Here is a 17,358-nt window from a genome sequence, read left to right on the forward strand (position 1 = left end):
CTTGCCTCCTCTTTAGGAAGAATTATTTAGGGCAGATGTGAGAAAAGAGATGTATTTAGATGCCTTCAAATCACAGAAAGACTACCCTGCCCCCCCCAAAAAAGAATTAGTTAAACTTACTCTTTTTTTTTTAAGTTTTTATTTAAAAAAAAATAAAAATTTTATTTATTTATTTGAGAGAGAGTGAGAGAGGGCATGAGAGGGGAGAAGGTCAGGGGTAGAAGCGAATGCCCATGGAGTTGGGAGCCCGATGCGGAACTTGATCCCAGAACTCCGGGATCATGACCTGAGCTGAAGGTAGGTGTTTAACCAACCGAGCCACCCAGGCACCCTCCTTTGCCCATTTTAATTAATTTATTTTTTATTTTTTAAAGGTTTTATTTATTTGTCCGATAGAGATCACAAGTAGGCAGAGAGGCAGGCAGAGAGAGGGAGAAGCAGACTTCCTGCTGAGCAGAGAGTCTGATTTGGGGCTCGATCCCAGAACCCTGGGATCATGATCCAAGCCGAAGGCAGAGGCTTTAACCCACTGAACCACCTAGGTGCCCCCTTTGCCCATTTTAAAACTGGACTGTTTGTTTCATTATTGTTGAGTGGTAGGAACTTTCTTATATATTTTGGATATGAACCCCTCATCGGATATGTGGTTTGCAAATATTTCCTTCCATTCTGTAGGTTGCCTTTTCATTCTATGGATTATTTGCTTCACTGGGCAGAAATTTTAAAGTTTGAGGTAGTCCCATTTGTCTATTTTTGTTCTTGTTACCTGTGCTTTTAGTGTCACACTCAAGAAATCATCGCCAGGCCACTGCCAAGGAGTTTTTCCTCATGCTTTCTTCTAGGAGTTTACAATTTCAGGTTTTATATTTAAGTCTTTACTCCATTTTGAGTTAATATTTAGGAGTTAATTTCTTTTTAAGATTTTATTTATTTATTTATTTTACAGAGAGAGAGAGAGTGCACTCAAGAGTGAGTGCACAGGGGTGGGGGAAGGAGCAGAGGGAGAGAAACAAGCAGACACTGAACACCAAGTTCAATGCGGAGGTTTGACCCCCACGACCCTGAGACCATGGCTTGAGCTGAAATCAAGAGTCAGATGCTTAACCCACTGAGCCACCCAGGCACTAAGTTAATTTCTGAGTTAATGAGTTAATTTTTAAGATAGGGGCCCAGTTTCAGGGCATATGGGTGGCTCAATCAGTTAAGCATCTGCCTTCAGCTCAGGTCATGATTGGGGTGTGGTGTCCCTGCTCAGGGGGAGCCTGCTTCTCCCTCTCTCTCTGCTCCTCCCTGCCCCCGACTCATGCTCACACGCTCACAGGTGCTCGCTCTCTCCCTCTCTCTCTCTCTCTCAAATAAATAAGTAATATCTTAAAAAAAAAAAAAAAAGATAGGGGCCCATTCTTTTGCTTGTGAATATCCAGTTTTCCCAATACCTTTAATTGAGGAAACTGTTTTGTCCCCACTGTGCATTCCTGGTGCCTTCATGAAAGATTAGTAGATCATATATGTGTGGGCTTATTTCTGGGTTCCCTATTCTGTTCCATTGGTCTGTGTGTCTGTTTTCGTGCCAGTACCACATTTTCTATTACTAAGGCTCCGTGATATATTTTGGAATCAGGAAAAGCGATGCCTCCTACTTTCTTTTCCTTAAGATTGATTTGAGCAATTTGGTCTTTTGTGGTTCCGTATGAACTTTGGGATTATTTTTCCTATTTCTATCAAGAATGCCATTGAAACTTGGTAGAAATTGCACTGAACCTGTAGATTATCCCAGATAGAACAGACATTTAACAATACCAAGTATTCCCGGCCATGGGCACAGGATGTTTTTCCATTTCTTTACGTCTCTTTATTTCCTGTCGTCAAAGTTTAATCATTTCCAGTGCACCGGTCATTTACCTCTTTGGTAAGTGTACTCCTAAGCATTTAATTCTCTCTGTTGCTATTGGGAATTGTATTGTTTTCTTTCTTTTGAAATATTTATTTATTTATTTATTTGAGATTGAGAAAGAGAAAGGGGAGGAGTAAAGAGAGAGAGAGAGAGGATCCTAAGTGGACTCCCCACTGAACGCTGAGCCTGACCCAGGTCTCAATCTCAGGTCTGTAAGATCACAAAAGGAGAGGAAACCAAGAGTCAGGTGTGACTTGACCATTTGTGCTCAAGAATTTTCTGGAGAGGGTTGCCTGGGTGGCTTAGTCGTTCAGCATCTGCTTTCAGCTCAGGTCATGATCCCAGGGTCCTGGGATGGAGCCCCGCATCAGGCTCTCTGCTCAGTGGGAAGCCTGCTTCTCCCTCTCCCACTCCTCTGCTGTGTTCCCTCTCTTGCTGTGTCTCTCTATGTCAAATAAATAAAATCTTTAAAAATATATTTTAAGAAAAGCACATACAGGCCAAATCTAGGAGAATATAAAATGGGCTTCCTTAAAACTCTCAGAAAGTCTTTTTTCTTTCTTTCTTTCTTTTCTGTTTTCTTTTCTTTCTTTTTTTTACCGTCACTGTGGGAAGAGTTTCCCAATTTGATGCACGAAGACCGCCAGGCTGCATGTAGCCTCCTCCCTACACTGAAAGCCTCTGGGGTAGAAGCTATAGTCAAAGATACAACGTGGGCTCTGAATGACTACCGAAATCAAACAACCTTTGTTCTGTGTGCTGGGCAAGGAGTATCCTGATCTAGCATGTAAGGCCAAGCAAGGTGGTAACATTGGAGTCATGTCCACCTCTGCCTGGGCTTGGTTTTAACTGTGGTGCCTGGCTAGAGGATTTCTGACTTCTGGGACCAGAAATAATAATTGAGATGTGTGCAACCGCAATTATGAAGATGGAGACTACACGGCCAGCCCCTTCTCTAAGTTAGGGAGTCCTTGGTGCACCCTAAGAATAAATAATAAATACATAATTTTTAAAAATATTTTTAAAATATTTAAAATTTACTAGCTTTATACATGTAAAATGAACTTTAAAACTTCAAGACGAATCAGGGTTTTAACATCTAACTTGAATAAACTAAATATTTTAACAAAATCCAGTCACTCTCGATTTACCTTTTGACGCACAAAGGCCACTCTCAAGGGCACCACCAGATTCTTCAAAGTTATTGTACAGGAATTACCAACAATCTTATCATCCAACTGGTATACCCGGGCTGAGCGCTGTTCTGTCCCAAAGATTCCAACCACCTCAGCTGCCCATGGGTCAAAGCTCTGCATCTGCAACTCCGCGGGGCTTCAGCTCACGGCACCACCTCAGGAGAGAGAGACCAAGCAGTCCAGGGGCTCAGTCCCAGATGTTTCCTTACCTCAGTGATTACGCTCTGGCTCTTCCTTCAGTCCAAGGCGTAAAAAGAAGGGTCTCATTTGCGGAGGTCCATTTCTACCATTGTTTAAGACTGGTCTTGTCGCTTGCCCTGTTCCTTCATCGCGGCTGGTAGAGGAATTTGTCCTGTTCCTTCATCACAGCTGGTAGAGGAAGTCCTCTGTGATGTGTGTTTTATTTGGGGAGCCTCTGTATTGAGGTCGAAAAAAAAAAAAAAAAAAAAAAAAACAACCAAAAAAACACTCTTTTTTGTTGCCGCCTTATGATAATGGCTGAAGGAAAGTTAATAAGAGAGTGTCTGTCTATTCATTTGCAGTGAAAGATAAACCTCATCGGACTACAATCCTTGTGTATTATCTGTGCAGTCTTCCTGAGAAGCAAGGCACAAAGGGGAAATAGCCGGAAACTCTTTCGCAAAGGATTTATTAATGAGGAACCATTGTCTTGAGCAGCCAGAATGAGCCTGGATGTAATCATGTTTCTTTCCCTGAAGCACAATGGAAGCCAGATGTAATCTGAAAGTTGTCCTGCTACTGGAATCGGCATGGGAAGGCGTGGGAGATGAATGAATCACAGCCTAATGGCATCAACCTGAGAACATGATGGGGAAAGTCTTACAGATGGGATTGGAAATGCATGAGGTCGTGGGGTGCCTGTCTGGCTCAGTTGTTGTAGCAAGTGACTCTTGATCTTGGGGTTGTAAGTTTGAGCCCCACTTTGGGTGTAGAGATTAGTTAAACTCTTAAAAAAAAAAAAAAAAAAGAGGAGATGCACAAGGTCAGCCATACTCCTTATATCGATCTCCGCCTAAGAGAAATCCTTTCCTCTGGAACTGGAAATACTCAAAATTTGGTGACTATCACTCAGTATCTCCTGGGAGAGCCCTGGGAAAGGAAATGCTAGCATCTGCTGCTCAGACCTTCTTTCTGCGTTGTTTGGGTGACTGAATTTCTCTGCTCCAACAAGTATCTTTGAGTTGACCTCACAATCCTGTTTCCTTCATTTCAAGATCCGTAAGGAGCACCTCACCGTAACTCCAATGATTGAAGGTCTCGTGTGCATTAATTCTTTGCTTCATTCCAAGTCTTCATCTCTTTTACAGACTCTCTTGTGTGGCTCTGGGCTGCCCTACCTCCTTTCTGGTGTTGGCCGAAGGAGATAGTGTTTAAGGTGTTCCTACTCACAATGACTAGTTGGACCACATTCCTTCCAGCTAATGATTCTGAAATGCTAAGTTCTGAAATGCTTAGAACATAGGTCCTGTTCACATTTTGAAATGTCACCACTCATGGGCTACTTGGGAGAAAAGGCAAGTTAACTTAGTTCTGCAGCATCAAAGTGTATTTGACCGACTGGAAAGGGCTCAGCAGGGAATGCTCTGCAAACCCTGCGTGAGTCTCCTGGGGCTTCAGTAACAAAGTCCCACAAACTGAGTGGCTTCTGTGACCGAAATGTATTGTCTCACCTTTCTAGGGGTCAGAGTGCAAGATCAAGGGGTTGGCGGGGCTGGTCCCTCCTGAGAGGGCTTGAAAGGAGAATCGGAGATGCTCTCCTGAAGATTCTGGTGGTTGGCCCGTGGTCTTTGGGATCCCCTAATCTCTGACTTCATGTTCCATGGCATTCTCCCGTGCTTTTGCTTTCTTAGGTCACATGACAGTGTCTGAGACATCCTCCAGCAACTTAAGTTTCAGGGGGAGGCAAACCGACATGGGGGGCTGCTATCTTTCTTTCGCGGCCACTGGTAATGGCAGTTCTCACCATGCATAAGGTCTACAGGGGGAGGTGGAGCCCAGGCAGCCGGATGGAGATGGAATGTGATGCAATGAGACAAAAAACCCTGGGCCCCGCTGAGTGACTTCAAGCCTCAACATTCCTATCGAAGTGAAGGAAGTGAAACAGGTGGCTTCTTCAGGTCCCTGCGGCTTATAAGGCGAATTCTTGGAGCATCTGGGGAATCGAGTCACAATCTCTGAATTTAGACATGAATGCCGTGTCAGTGTCCACTAGGAGGCAGTAGCTGTCTGTGTGTGGATCCAGGGCTCTTTGAATAGATGCCTCACCTTAACTTGATGTCCGTTTGTGAAAAAAGAAAAAAGAAGGGGTCAGATAAGGAATCTCTTTTTAGTTTTCCCCTCAATACCAAACTACTCTAGAAGAACGACTTGTAAGTCACAGCCTTGGCAATAAGAAAAACTGTGTGTTCTCTTGCTTTCTGCATCAGACTGAATTTCCCCAGAACTGACCCTCTCACCTGGTGCCTGGGTGGCAGAGTCGGTTAAACATCTGACTCTTGATTTCTGCTCAGGTCATGATCTCAGGGTCCTGGGATCAAGCCCCACATCGGGCTCCTTACTTGGCAGGGAGTCTGATTTTCCCCCTTCCTCTGCCTTGGTCTCTCTTTCTCTCTCTCTCTCTCTAATAAATAAAATCTTAAAAAGAAGAAGAGGAAGAAGAAGAAGAACTGGCCCGTCACACATAAAAAATCATCTCTTTCTCCTCATATGTTGAACTTGGAGATCACAGACTTGTTAAGAATTTCAGAAGTCCTGAAAACGAAGGACTCTGCAGTTGAGGAAACAGACCAGAGCGGTGAGTGGCTAGTTCAAGGTCACAGAGTGGCAGGGCCAGAACCAGAAACCATCAACGTCAACTTCCTCTGCTGTGTAAGGAGAATCAATCTCGGGTTCCTTCAGGCCTGACTGGATCACCTGACCAGTGATCCCTGCTCACCTTGGTGGTTCTAATTAAGCATTACATTTTGCTTGATTGGTTGATTTTCTTAAAATATAGACTTTATTCTTTTAGAGCATTTTTAGGCACGCAGTGAAATTGAGTAGAAGGTACAGCGATTTCCCATATACGCTCTGGCCCCAAGCATGCCTAGCGACCTTGCATTGTTGATATGCCCCTCTAGAGTGGTACTTTTGCTGTAACTGCTGACCCTATGGGGTTTGCTCTTGGTGTTGCACAGTCTATGGATTTAGACAGATTTATAATAATATGTATCTACTGTGAGAGTCTCACACAGAATAGCAGTTTCACTTCCCCCCAAATGCTCTGTGCTTTGCCTGGCGTCCACCCCTGCCAATCACAGATCCTTCTACCATCTCTAAGCTCTTGCCTTTTCCTATAGTTGGAATGATACCGTATGTCACCTTTCAGGATGGGCCCCTTTCACCTGGCAATATTTATGCCTTGATAGCTCATTTCTTAAAAAAAAAAAAAAAAAAAAAAAAAAAAGGTTTTCTTTATTTTAGAGAAAGAAAGAGCACTTGTATGTGAGCAGAGGGAGGGGGCAGATGAAGAGGGAGGGAAGCAGACTCCTGGCACGGCATGGAACCCAACATGGGGCTTGTTACCACACCCCTGAGATCGTGACCTGAGCCGAAATCAAGAGTCAGATGCTTAGCCGACTGAGTCACCCAGGCGGCCAGATAGCTCACTTAGCATTGAATAGCATTCCACAGTCGGGGTATATCTATTCATGTGTTCACCTGCTGGAGCACATCTCAGTCGCTTCTTGTAGGTTGACTTTTTGAATATACAGAGATGTATTCTTCAAAACCTTCCTCATCAGAATGGGCTTCAGTTATATTATCCCATTAAATCCATTATCTCAAATTAAAGCTCTGATGAAATCCATGACAACAGTGGTTCCCCAGACCTGGGGTTGTCACAAAGTGGTAAAATTAACAAAAATGTTTGGTCATCTACACCGGGTTCATTTTACTGAGTAAATATGCAGGTTTGAATTTTAAACCCACCTCTTACTGTGATCCTGCTACTATAAAAGAAGAGAGATTTTACCTAAAGTAGAGGGTGCACGATCTCCAAATACATCCCATTGAGATAAATACATTCCCGTGTGGAAAGCTCTGGCATTGTTATCGGTCTCATTTTGTCCAAGTCAGTAAAATCCTTGTCTCCCACTGAAGCCAGCCTACGGATCAGCCTCGGCAACCACGGCTTCAAGGAATTGGCCAGCGTTATACAAGTTTCTCTACAAAGAGCCCTTCTGCCTGTGAATGGCTCCTTTCAAGAGCCGGGGAAGCTGACAACACATCCTAGCTGGTAAGAGAAAACAAGGAGGGTGGGAAAATATGTCTGTTCAAGCTGAATTTAAGAAGAACTTTCTGGGAGAAGATTTGGGAATTCTATTCCTATATGATAAAGCGCTCTTGAGGCCTAAGAACATTTCCTTCTGTGAATGAGAACATTCTGGACCAGGAAGGTGGGGGTCTTACCCTAGAACTAGACTGGGGACTGCCTCCCTGGGGGCCGCTCACACTCCCCTTCAGCAATGAATTGAGAAGCCAGAATTCCTGCTTTTATTTACTCAGTGGCTTTTTGGCAGACTGTCTAATCCCAGTCCGAGGTTTTAAAGGATGCTATAAGGTTGCCAGCAATAGCTACTTGGATAATGCTAGAATTTCTTTTTAAACAATGTGACAGTTTTGCAAATCAGTGTTCCTCACAGCAATTCGGGCTCTCCACTTTTTCCACTTTCTCCATCTCTTACGTTATATTATCTGAGAAAAGATATACTTCAAAAAAACAAAACTTTATCCCCTTGTGGGATTTACTAGGTACATACAAGTCAGGGTATAACTCCCTTTTGGTCATAGCCTGTGCCCATGGGGCACCTGGTCACTCCGTCAGTTAAGCATCTGCCTTCGACTCAGGTCATGATCCCAGGGTCTTGGGATCAAGTCCCGCATCAGTCTCCCTGCTCAGCGGGAGTCTGCTTCTCCCTCTGTAGCCCGCCCCCCTTGCTCTCATGCTCTGCTCTGTCTCTTGCTCTCTCTCTCTCATTCTCGCTCTCTCAAATAAATAAATATCTTTAAAAAAAAAAAAAAAAAGACTGTACCCATGTTCTGTTTTTATCAATAATGTTGCATTTTGCTATCTCTTAACTATACTCTGCCCCTTTTCTTCTAAGAGGAGAAAATCAATGTAGAGCTCTTCCTGGATGGTAGGGGCATTCAGGGCATGCCCCAGGCACTGCGGGTTCCTGAGAAAACTAGAAACTCTAGAGGCTTTCTGCAGGAAAACAGGAAACCCTAACTGCTTGGAACTGCTTTGGAACCCTAACTGCTTGGAACTGCTTTGGAACCCTAACTGCTTGGAACTGCTTTGGAACCCTAACTGCTAGAGGGGTTCTTGTCATGACATCGCTCCTGGACTTGAAGTTCTACCCAAAGATCTCCTGTCCTCAGAAAAGTTGAAAGAAAACATTCTATGTGAAACTGGGGGGTGCACGCCCCTGCAGACTCCACAATTTAGACACAGGGCTCAGCCTCTAGTCACTGTCCGAGAAAGCGGCAAACCGGCCTCAGGAAATAACCCGAAGTTGCCTCCCCAGAGGTCTGTGGGATGCCGTCCTCCCTGAAATAGCAAATGTAATGTGCAGTGTTTGCAAGAAAAAAAAAATAGTAACTTTGTAGCTTAGCAATAGTCCCAGGATATAGGACTTCTGCCTTTGTACGCTTAGAGATGACGTCATGAATGCAAACAGCCCAGGAGGGTTAGCGGTTCCCAGGTCCCTAAGTTGAAAGGCCTCCTCACTGCAATCACACTGAAACCAGCAAGAAGTTGCCAGGCACCAGGGCCTCGAGAAAGGAAATACTACCGCTGACTCAGTCCCTAACCCATCAGCATGATCCAAGACCCTCACCATGAATTTGCACCCCTGCTTGTAAGCCATCGGGGCCTTTGGGACTTTTGAGTATGAGCTTCCCATTCTCCTGGGTGGTACCATACCAGTAAATAGCCTATTTCACGGCACCTGGGTGGCTCAGTGGGTTGAACGTCTACCTTTGCCTCAACTCATGATCCTGGGGTCCTGGGATCGAGTCCCGTATCGGGCTCTCTGCACTAGTGAAGTCTGCTTCTCCTTCTGTGCTCTCAATCTCTCTATCTCTCTCTTTCTCAAATAAATAAATAAATCTTTAAAACAACAACAACAGCAACAAAACAGCCTACCTTCCTCACTGCAAAAGCTTGGTGTCGGTTTTTGTTTGCTTGCGGTGCATCAGGTGGACGAACTTGGGTTTGGCTGGAGATGGGCTGAACGAGGGGAAGAAGGTAAAATACAAAGAAAAGTTTAAGGACTTTATGTGCTATTAAACTGTGGGTTCACACAGTTTTCTCCAAAACTGTCCACCAGTGGTTATTCTTTGTCCTCAAGAGGCAGGAGCTTGGGAGTCTAGGCTCTGTGGCTTCACACAAGTGGGGCAACAGAACAGAAAATGCTGGGTTCAAGTGGCACCAGAACAAGTGGCTGAAAAGAATCCCATCAAAGTGATTATTTGGTATCTTATAGAAAATAAAGCCCTGGTTATTTCAGTGTGGATCACTGGCAAAGGCTTTTTCACTAGGGTTTATGCTCTTAGGCTCTTAGGGATGTTCTAGAATCCTTCAGGAAACTGCTGTGGAGACTTCCACCGTCCCTGCGGTTTAGGCTTTCATCACCGTGAGAGCTCCCTAAACATCCCTTCTGGATGTTTACATCTTAAACATCCAGTTTTCAAAATAAGATAGGGGCTGCTGCCGGGCTCAGTCAGAGGAGTGTGCAACTGCCGATCTCGGGGTCATGAGTTCAAGTCATGCATAGGGTGTAGAGATCACTTAAAATAAATAAATAAATAAACTTCGAAATAAAAGAAAATGTCAAAACAATATATCCTTTTTAAAGAAATGAGAAATAATAGAACTAGATGGTGATCACCAGACTCTCACCACCTGATGGCACTGTGGCTATATTTTTTTCCTGTGGCTCTGTGTCTTTCTTTCAAACACAGCCTTAATCAGGGTGTCCCAACAACCTTGTGTTCTTTTGTTACTTTAATGCATGTGTGTCTTATCATGCTACCACTTCACAAGTCTCCCTTTTATGGGCTATGGAACCCCTTCTTGTGGGCAACATGTTTTACTTAAATATTCCCTTTGATGGGGCGCCTGGGTGGCTCAGTGGGTTAAGCCGCTGCCTTCAGCTCAGGTCATGATCTCGGGGTCCTGGGATCGAGTCCCGCATCGGGCTCTCTGCTCAGGAGGGAGCCTGCTTCCCTCTCTCTCTCACTCTCTCTCTGCCTGCCTCTCTGTCTACTTGCGATCTCTCTCTGTCAAATAAATAAATAAAATCTTTAAAAAAAAAAAATAAATATTCCCTTTGATGAGTTTGAGGACAATGAGGTTTTTGTTTTGTCGTTACCGCCTAGAAATCTACAAAATGTGTCCGTTTTGCCAAGGCCTTGCCTATGTTGGCCATCGTTATGTTTCAAAATCCTTATTAATTGAACAGATACAAACAGCAGCTCATCTTTAGATCTATTTCTTTTGTCTACAGTGAAATTAAACACTTCTCCCCAACCTTTCATTCTACCTTCTGTTTTGGTGACATCCTGGTTAAGTCCTTCGGGCCGAACCAGTTAGAATGATGTTTCCCATCCATGACTATTCAGAGATGAGCAGGAACTATTCAAAGGGGGAGCATTCTGCAGAGAATGTGAGAGGGGCAAAACACTCCATTGTGATGATCAAATACTCTACAAAAATATAATTATAAGTAAATGAAATGTCATCTAAAAACAGAAGACTAGAACTTCTCCTTCTTCGTTCTGAGGATAGTTGTAATTTGGTTCAGCGTATGTATTTGACATTCGGTATATCTCCTTGTCTAACTCCTCCTCTAGTAAGTGAAGATCAGAAAGCGGCTGCATACAACGTGATTAATCAAGGGTCCCTTAGAATAAAGGATTCACATATCCAGAGACTCCAAATGTGAAAGCTTAGGTCCTTTCCTACCACTGTTGAAATGTCCCACCTCCAACTGGAAGGCGTCTGACTGGTTTTACTGTTTTGCCACATGGTCCCTTTTCTTTGCATCTTTTCAGTTATTGGCACTGTAAATTCTTTTGCAGATCAGTTATGTTTGGTTTATGTCACTAACACCTGTTGGATATGTTATGGGCATTACTCAGTGAAGGTTGGTGCTGTGATACAGTGTTATAAACACTCTATCTGGAAGTTACTGTACTCCCCATTTTACAAATGTGGATATTGAGTCCCAAAGACAAAAGCCAGCTTGCTCTGGACCCAGAAGAGGCCCCCAGGGAGCAACATGGACGTGAACTCTCATCCTTCTGATTCCAGAGCAACCACAGTATGTCTCTACCAACCTGCAGTTTAACCCTAGAGGCTATGAATAAAAGCACTCTATTCCTAAATGTCAGGCAAGATGGCCTAACATTTGTATACAGTAGTTGCTTATTAGAAACCCACTGACCATAAAGGGGGTTACTCATGCAAAAGATTTTATGTCTCCAAATGAGGCCATTTCTCTGCCTGCCTACAAACTATAAGCTCGCTTAGCTGAACATTGCGGGTATAGTGGATTAGAGCACTTTAAAAATCTTTGGAATGACCTGAATGACATTAGAATTGCTGCTCTGAAAGACTCTTTTATTACAAAATAGCCAATAAGCTGTGGATAAAATATGTAGTGGGAGATGTCAGTCTTGTGGTCTCAGAACTGTTTCCCCATCTGAACTTGACACCTCTGGGTCTTCATGGCCTCCCACGATGTTTCAATACACTTGACAAAGGAACCACCTTCTCAAGCATGGGCCTTAATATCCCATTTGCGAGATCCTCACAAAAGGCCTCCACAGTAGGAACACACTCCTTTCACAAAGTACAAATTGTAGTGTTGGTCTTCTCCCAAACACAGGCAACACCTCAGCAACACTACAACCCAGAACCACCCAGAACCACTTTGTCTATCTCTTCAGGCAAATTAAATATACTTACCATAAACTCTTTGTCTGATTAACTTATTAGATCCATTTCACCAGAATAAACTCGAATTCTAGTGACTGATTCTGTTGATGGACTTACTATTGCATTCTGTCAGGGTTTTATTAAGTTTATGTTTAGGGACTAGGTTCAGAGTTTATTGTATGTTTGTTTCTTCTCATCTCTCTCTCGCTCAGTGCTCACCTCTCCCAGTCTTACGATTTTGCACTTGCCTCGCTCCCAACCTCAATGGCTCCAGGCCAGAACAGGCTGCCATTATGACAGTTGGGAAATTCTGCCCCCCCCCCACCTCTCTCCCCCCCCATTTGCTAAGGATGAAGCAAATCCAAGCACTGAGCCAGTGGTCCTCCCACTTCTCTGGACTTGGAGCTTGTTATACATCTTAGCCTAGATAGTGTTTGGCAGCAATGAAGTTTTGCTCCTGGCCTGGTCTGGTCTGGCCCAGCCCACAACCTCGTGCAGAGGTCTGGCTCTGTTTAATTTGAGAAGTTCAGTCCCTGTGACCACCCAGGAATGAAAATGTGGGCTTCTATGGACCCTCTGGGCCTGGAGCTCTGGGATCCCACTTAACCACAGTGCATTTCCATTCCGTTTTTCATTGTGGTTCTGAGGCCACCTGGGGTCAGCATAATATGGGCCCCTAGAGATGGATGTCCATATTCTAGTTACCTGACTCAGCAAAAGGGAGTTTGCTGATGGGATGGGTTCAGGATTTTGAGATGGAGAGATTTTCTTGGATTCTCTAGGTGGGCTGATGTGATCATGTGGTGGTGGAGGGAGAGACAAGAGAGTCGGAGAAGGAGATGTGACCTTGGAAACAGCAGAGACAGAAATCTGGCTTGGAGAACAGAGAGGCTGTAAGTCAAGCCAGGCAGCGTCTAGAAGTTTTAAGGAAGCAGTCTCCCCTCGAGTCTTCAGAATGGTTACGGGCCAGATGGCACCTTGATTTTTAGCTCAGTAACACTGATTTTGGACTTCTGACCTCCAGAACTACAAGATCATAAATTCGTGTCACTCTAAGCCACAAGGTTTTCAGTAATTTGTTAAAGCAGTCATAGGAAACCATCTTTGGAGGGTTTTTTGTTGTCATTTTATTTTCTCTTCTATTATTTTAAACTCACTCCTCCTTTTCTGTATTTGGAGCTGAGGAGGCCTATCAAACAGGAATTTGCCCACATATTGACCCTTTCTCTAGGAATCAATCTTGACAGTTTATTAAATGGGAAACAGGGGCGCCTGAGTGGCTCAGTCGTTAAGCGTCTGCCTTTAGCTCAGGTCATGACCCCAGATACTGGGATCGAGCCTCACATTGGGCTCCCTGCTCATTGGGGAGCCTGCTTCTCCCTCTCCCTTTGTTTCTTCCCCTGCTTGTGCTCTCTCTCTCTCTCCTTTCTCTATCAAATAAATAAAATCTTAAAAAAAAAAATAAAGCTGGAAACACAGACTGGCAATGATGGGAATGCATAGAACATGCTAGTGAGTGTACGTCCAGTCCTTTAAAATGGTGCAAGGCTTCTTTCTAACTCACACATATGCTCTGTTTGCTCCTCCATCCTAACACTATGAAGCCACATATGACATGCCAGACTGTTTTTGAAATAGTTATAATCTACCCGATAGCACAAGCACAGGACACAATGCATTGAAATCTGGGTCATCTTTTTATCTCTGTGACCTAATCCCCATAATACTTAAAGAAATAATTCATTTTCTCTAAGACTTTCATTTCACCCTCTGTCTCTTTCACTGTTTGTAGGAATAATAAAAACATTTAAATGCTTTTCAAGTAATTAGAATTGCTCTCTCGTTTTTAAGTTTTTGAGGCATCTATATGAAAGCCATTGTATTCGTTGTCTCTTGTCACACAACAGATTACACCAGAGCTTAGTGACTTAAAAACAAACAAACAAACAAAAACTTAGGACGCCTGGGTGACTCAGTCAGCTAAGCGCCTGACTCATGATTTCAGCTCAGGTCATGATCTCATGGGTGGTGGGATCGAGCCCCACATTGGGTTCCACGCTCAGTGCAGAGTCTGCTTATCCCTCGCTCTCTGCTCCTCCCCCTGCTCTCTCACTCTCTCCTTCTCTCTCAAATAAACAAATAAAATCTTTTAAAAATTTTTATTATCTTATGTAATTTCTGTAGGTCAGGAATTGGCGAGCTGGCTGGGGATCTGCTCCCCAGGTGGTTTGTGCACAAGGTTGGCAAGTTAGCGCTGATAGTTGGCAGGAAGTCTCACTGCTTCCCACAGGGCCCTCCCCATAGGGCTGCTTGAGTGTCCCTACAGCATGGCAGCTGGCTTCCCACAGAGCAAGCAGCTCACGAGAGAGCAGGCAGAAGCCTTGATGTCCTTTATGACCTAAATTCAGAAGTCACATCCCATCTTGTCCACAACATCCAACTGGATACACAGGTCAGCCCTATTTGGTGTGGAGCAGACTACACGTGGGCATGAATACCAGGGGACAAGGGTCACTGGGGACTATTTTGGAGACTGGCTACTGCCACCAGAGAGAAGGTTGTGTTTTGTTTTTAGCCACAAAGCCTTCCTTATCTCATAAATCCCTGAAGATGCAGAGTGGGAAGCAAAATCCAAGATCAATTAGTCCAAGCATCTAGTTCATGTAAATCACTTTCTAAAAATTAAGTAGGCTCCATGCCCAGTGCAGAGTCCAACTCTGGGCTTGACCTCATCACAACCTTGTGGTCAAGCCCTGAACTGTGATCAAGAGTCAGACGCTTAACCAACTGAGCCAGCCAGGCACCCCTCTACTGATAATTTAGAACAGAGTTCTGTAAACCTTGCCTCATTTACATTAGAGTCTCAGTATCTCCAAAGAGCAGAACGTGCCTCCTACTTCTGAAACCCTCAGCACATGTTGCCTGCTCCTTGACCCATAGTTAGCAATGCATACATTTTTGTAGACATGACAAATACCTAGCTGTTGATGGCCATTTGAAGATTAACTCATTGGTCAATAACCAGCTTCCCCTCATTTGTTGTTTCCATGTGTGTTGAAAGCCTGGGCTTTGGGGAGTGGCTGACCCCAGAATTTAGGGAGAGCTCAGTTGTCTGGTGACTCTCTTCCAGCTGAGGCTGAATTTAGAGTCCGACCAGTTGGGGGTACATGGAACCAAAAATATCACCGGGGTCCCAGTCCAGTGATGCTAGTGAATGTAGTACCTGGGTGGCTCAGTCATTAGGTGTCTGCCTTCAGCTCAGGTCATGATCCAGAGTCCTGGGATCAAGACCCTACCAGGCTCCTTGCTCTGCGGGAAGCCTGCTCCTCCCTCTCCCACTCCCCCTGCTTGTGTTCCCTCTCTTGCTGTGTCTCTTTCTGTCAAATAAATAAAATCTTAAAAAAAATAAAGAGAAGGCAAATGAAATAGTAGAGAAACTGAGGCAGAAAGTCTTTAGTTCATCCAAAGTGTTAAGCGTGGTTTTAACTTCCTATATGCGATTAACCCTAAATACCCATCTGGTGATGCCAGAGGACAGGACAGGCCACCGTTCCCCGGTTCTCCCAGGGGAACGGGCTGGGCTAGGCTTACCTGCTCCACACTGGTTAACAAGTAAACCAGTAGTGGGTTCTTGTCCCTGGGGTAACTTGGGAGGAATAGCACATGGTGTCTTTACTGCCCTTGGCTTGATATAGTAATGGTTTGCGGAGCCCCTGAAATGCAGCCTGTTTTCCATCTGAATGCTTAGAGCTTTGAGAACTGAGTCTGGGGTGTAGTGGTTCTCCCCATAGCTGGGATGATGGAAACCTACTCTCGCTGAGCTGTTGCTCTTTCTGACACCCAGGGATCCTCATTAGCATGAAATAAGGCTGTTGAGGAACATGCTTGTTTTCATCCGTCATGTGTCCAAAAATAATTTGAAAGAAAAAAAAGGACGATCGAAGTTGTTGCCCAAATATTATAAAGTGAATTAGAGGTAGATGGTTTGATGCCGGATGAAGATGGGAGTCAGTGGTTTGCAGAGGTAGGAAAGACTTCTCTAAGAGGAGGGTCTTCTGAGAGGGCTTGTGAAAAGCCCCTCTGGGCGCACCTGGCTCTGAGGTCCTCCCCTCTCCCTGCATTTGTCTCTGGGGGTTTATCTTTCTAATTATTGTGGGAGATGAGATCCTGCGCTGAACATGATGTCTGCGTCTTTGTCCACCTTTCAAAGCAGAAGCTATCTTCTTTTTTGCATAAGTCTTTACCAGGAGTATGCACATAGAGAGTGCTCAGGACAGACGTGCCCGAGAATGAACGACAACCCTCACCAAGCTCACATGCGGTGATGGGAGCAGGAGTTGTAAGACCCTGGCCTGGCCTCGCTTGCTCTTATAATTGATCTGAAACACAGACCAAACCTGAATTTCTGTAACTGGTGACCATTGTGAACACAGTATAAATTCTGCTTCTACTTGAAAGGCTGGGTGAAACCTGATCTGGAGATTAAATTATGTAAGTTCCTTAGAGCAGTAGGATGGTAAGATGAGTTGGTTTTCCCCTGTGCCAGTCTCTGAACTAGTTTGCCAACGTACCCTATGACAGTTCTTCTCCGGGAGTATCTACAGGATACCCCACTAAGCATCTTTCCAGATAGCTATCAAAATGCAACCATTTCAAAAATAAGAGATCTGCACTGTCTTAATCCTGAGCTAAACCCTAGAAGAAAATGTTACTGCTTCACACACATAACTCCATGGAGCTCTGTCCCAAAGATGGGAGTGGGAAGGAAGGGCGCATACAACCTTAGTCAGCATTCCCAAGTGAGAGTTCTCCACAGGTGGCCTTTGCTTTTTTTAATAGTTAGAGACTTCTCTAGAGCCAGCTCTTAGAGGCCAAGGTGTCTTTGCAAACCAGGCCCTCCGGCTCCCCACGCTCCCCACCCTCTCTGCAGGGCTCTGCAGCCCTGTTTTCCCTCCTCTAGGGTTTCAGTTGGAGACATCTGCCCTCTTTGTCCTTCGGCCTACCTTTCTGTAACCGATTCCCTGCTGTGGGCAAGAGAGAGCAAGACTTCAGGTTAATGTCAAAGGGACTTGAACCCCGGCTCTGCTCAGAACACTCCCGTGCGCACATCGTGGGAGGGGGACAGGGAGGATGGAGCCCCAGGGCTTGGTCTTCAGCAAGGTGAAGAGGAGCTCACTGTTCAGCACCATGCCCAGGGTTGTTCCTAGGATTTGCTGAGGCAAAATCAAGAGAAAAATAGAAGATGACATCATGTTCCCAGTGCC

Source organism: Mustela nigripes, chromosome 1 (assembly GCF_022355385.1).
Source record: "Mustela nigripes isolate SB6536 chromosome 1, MUSNIG.SB6536, whole genome shotgun sequence".
NCBI classification, from domain to species: domain Eukaryota; kingdom Metazoa; phylum Chordata; class Mammalia; order Carnivora; family Mustelidae; genus Mustela; species Mustela nigripes.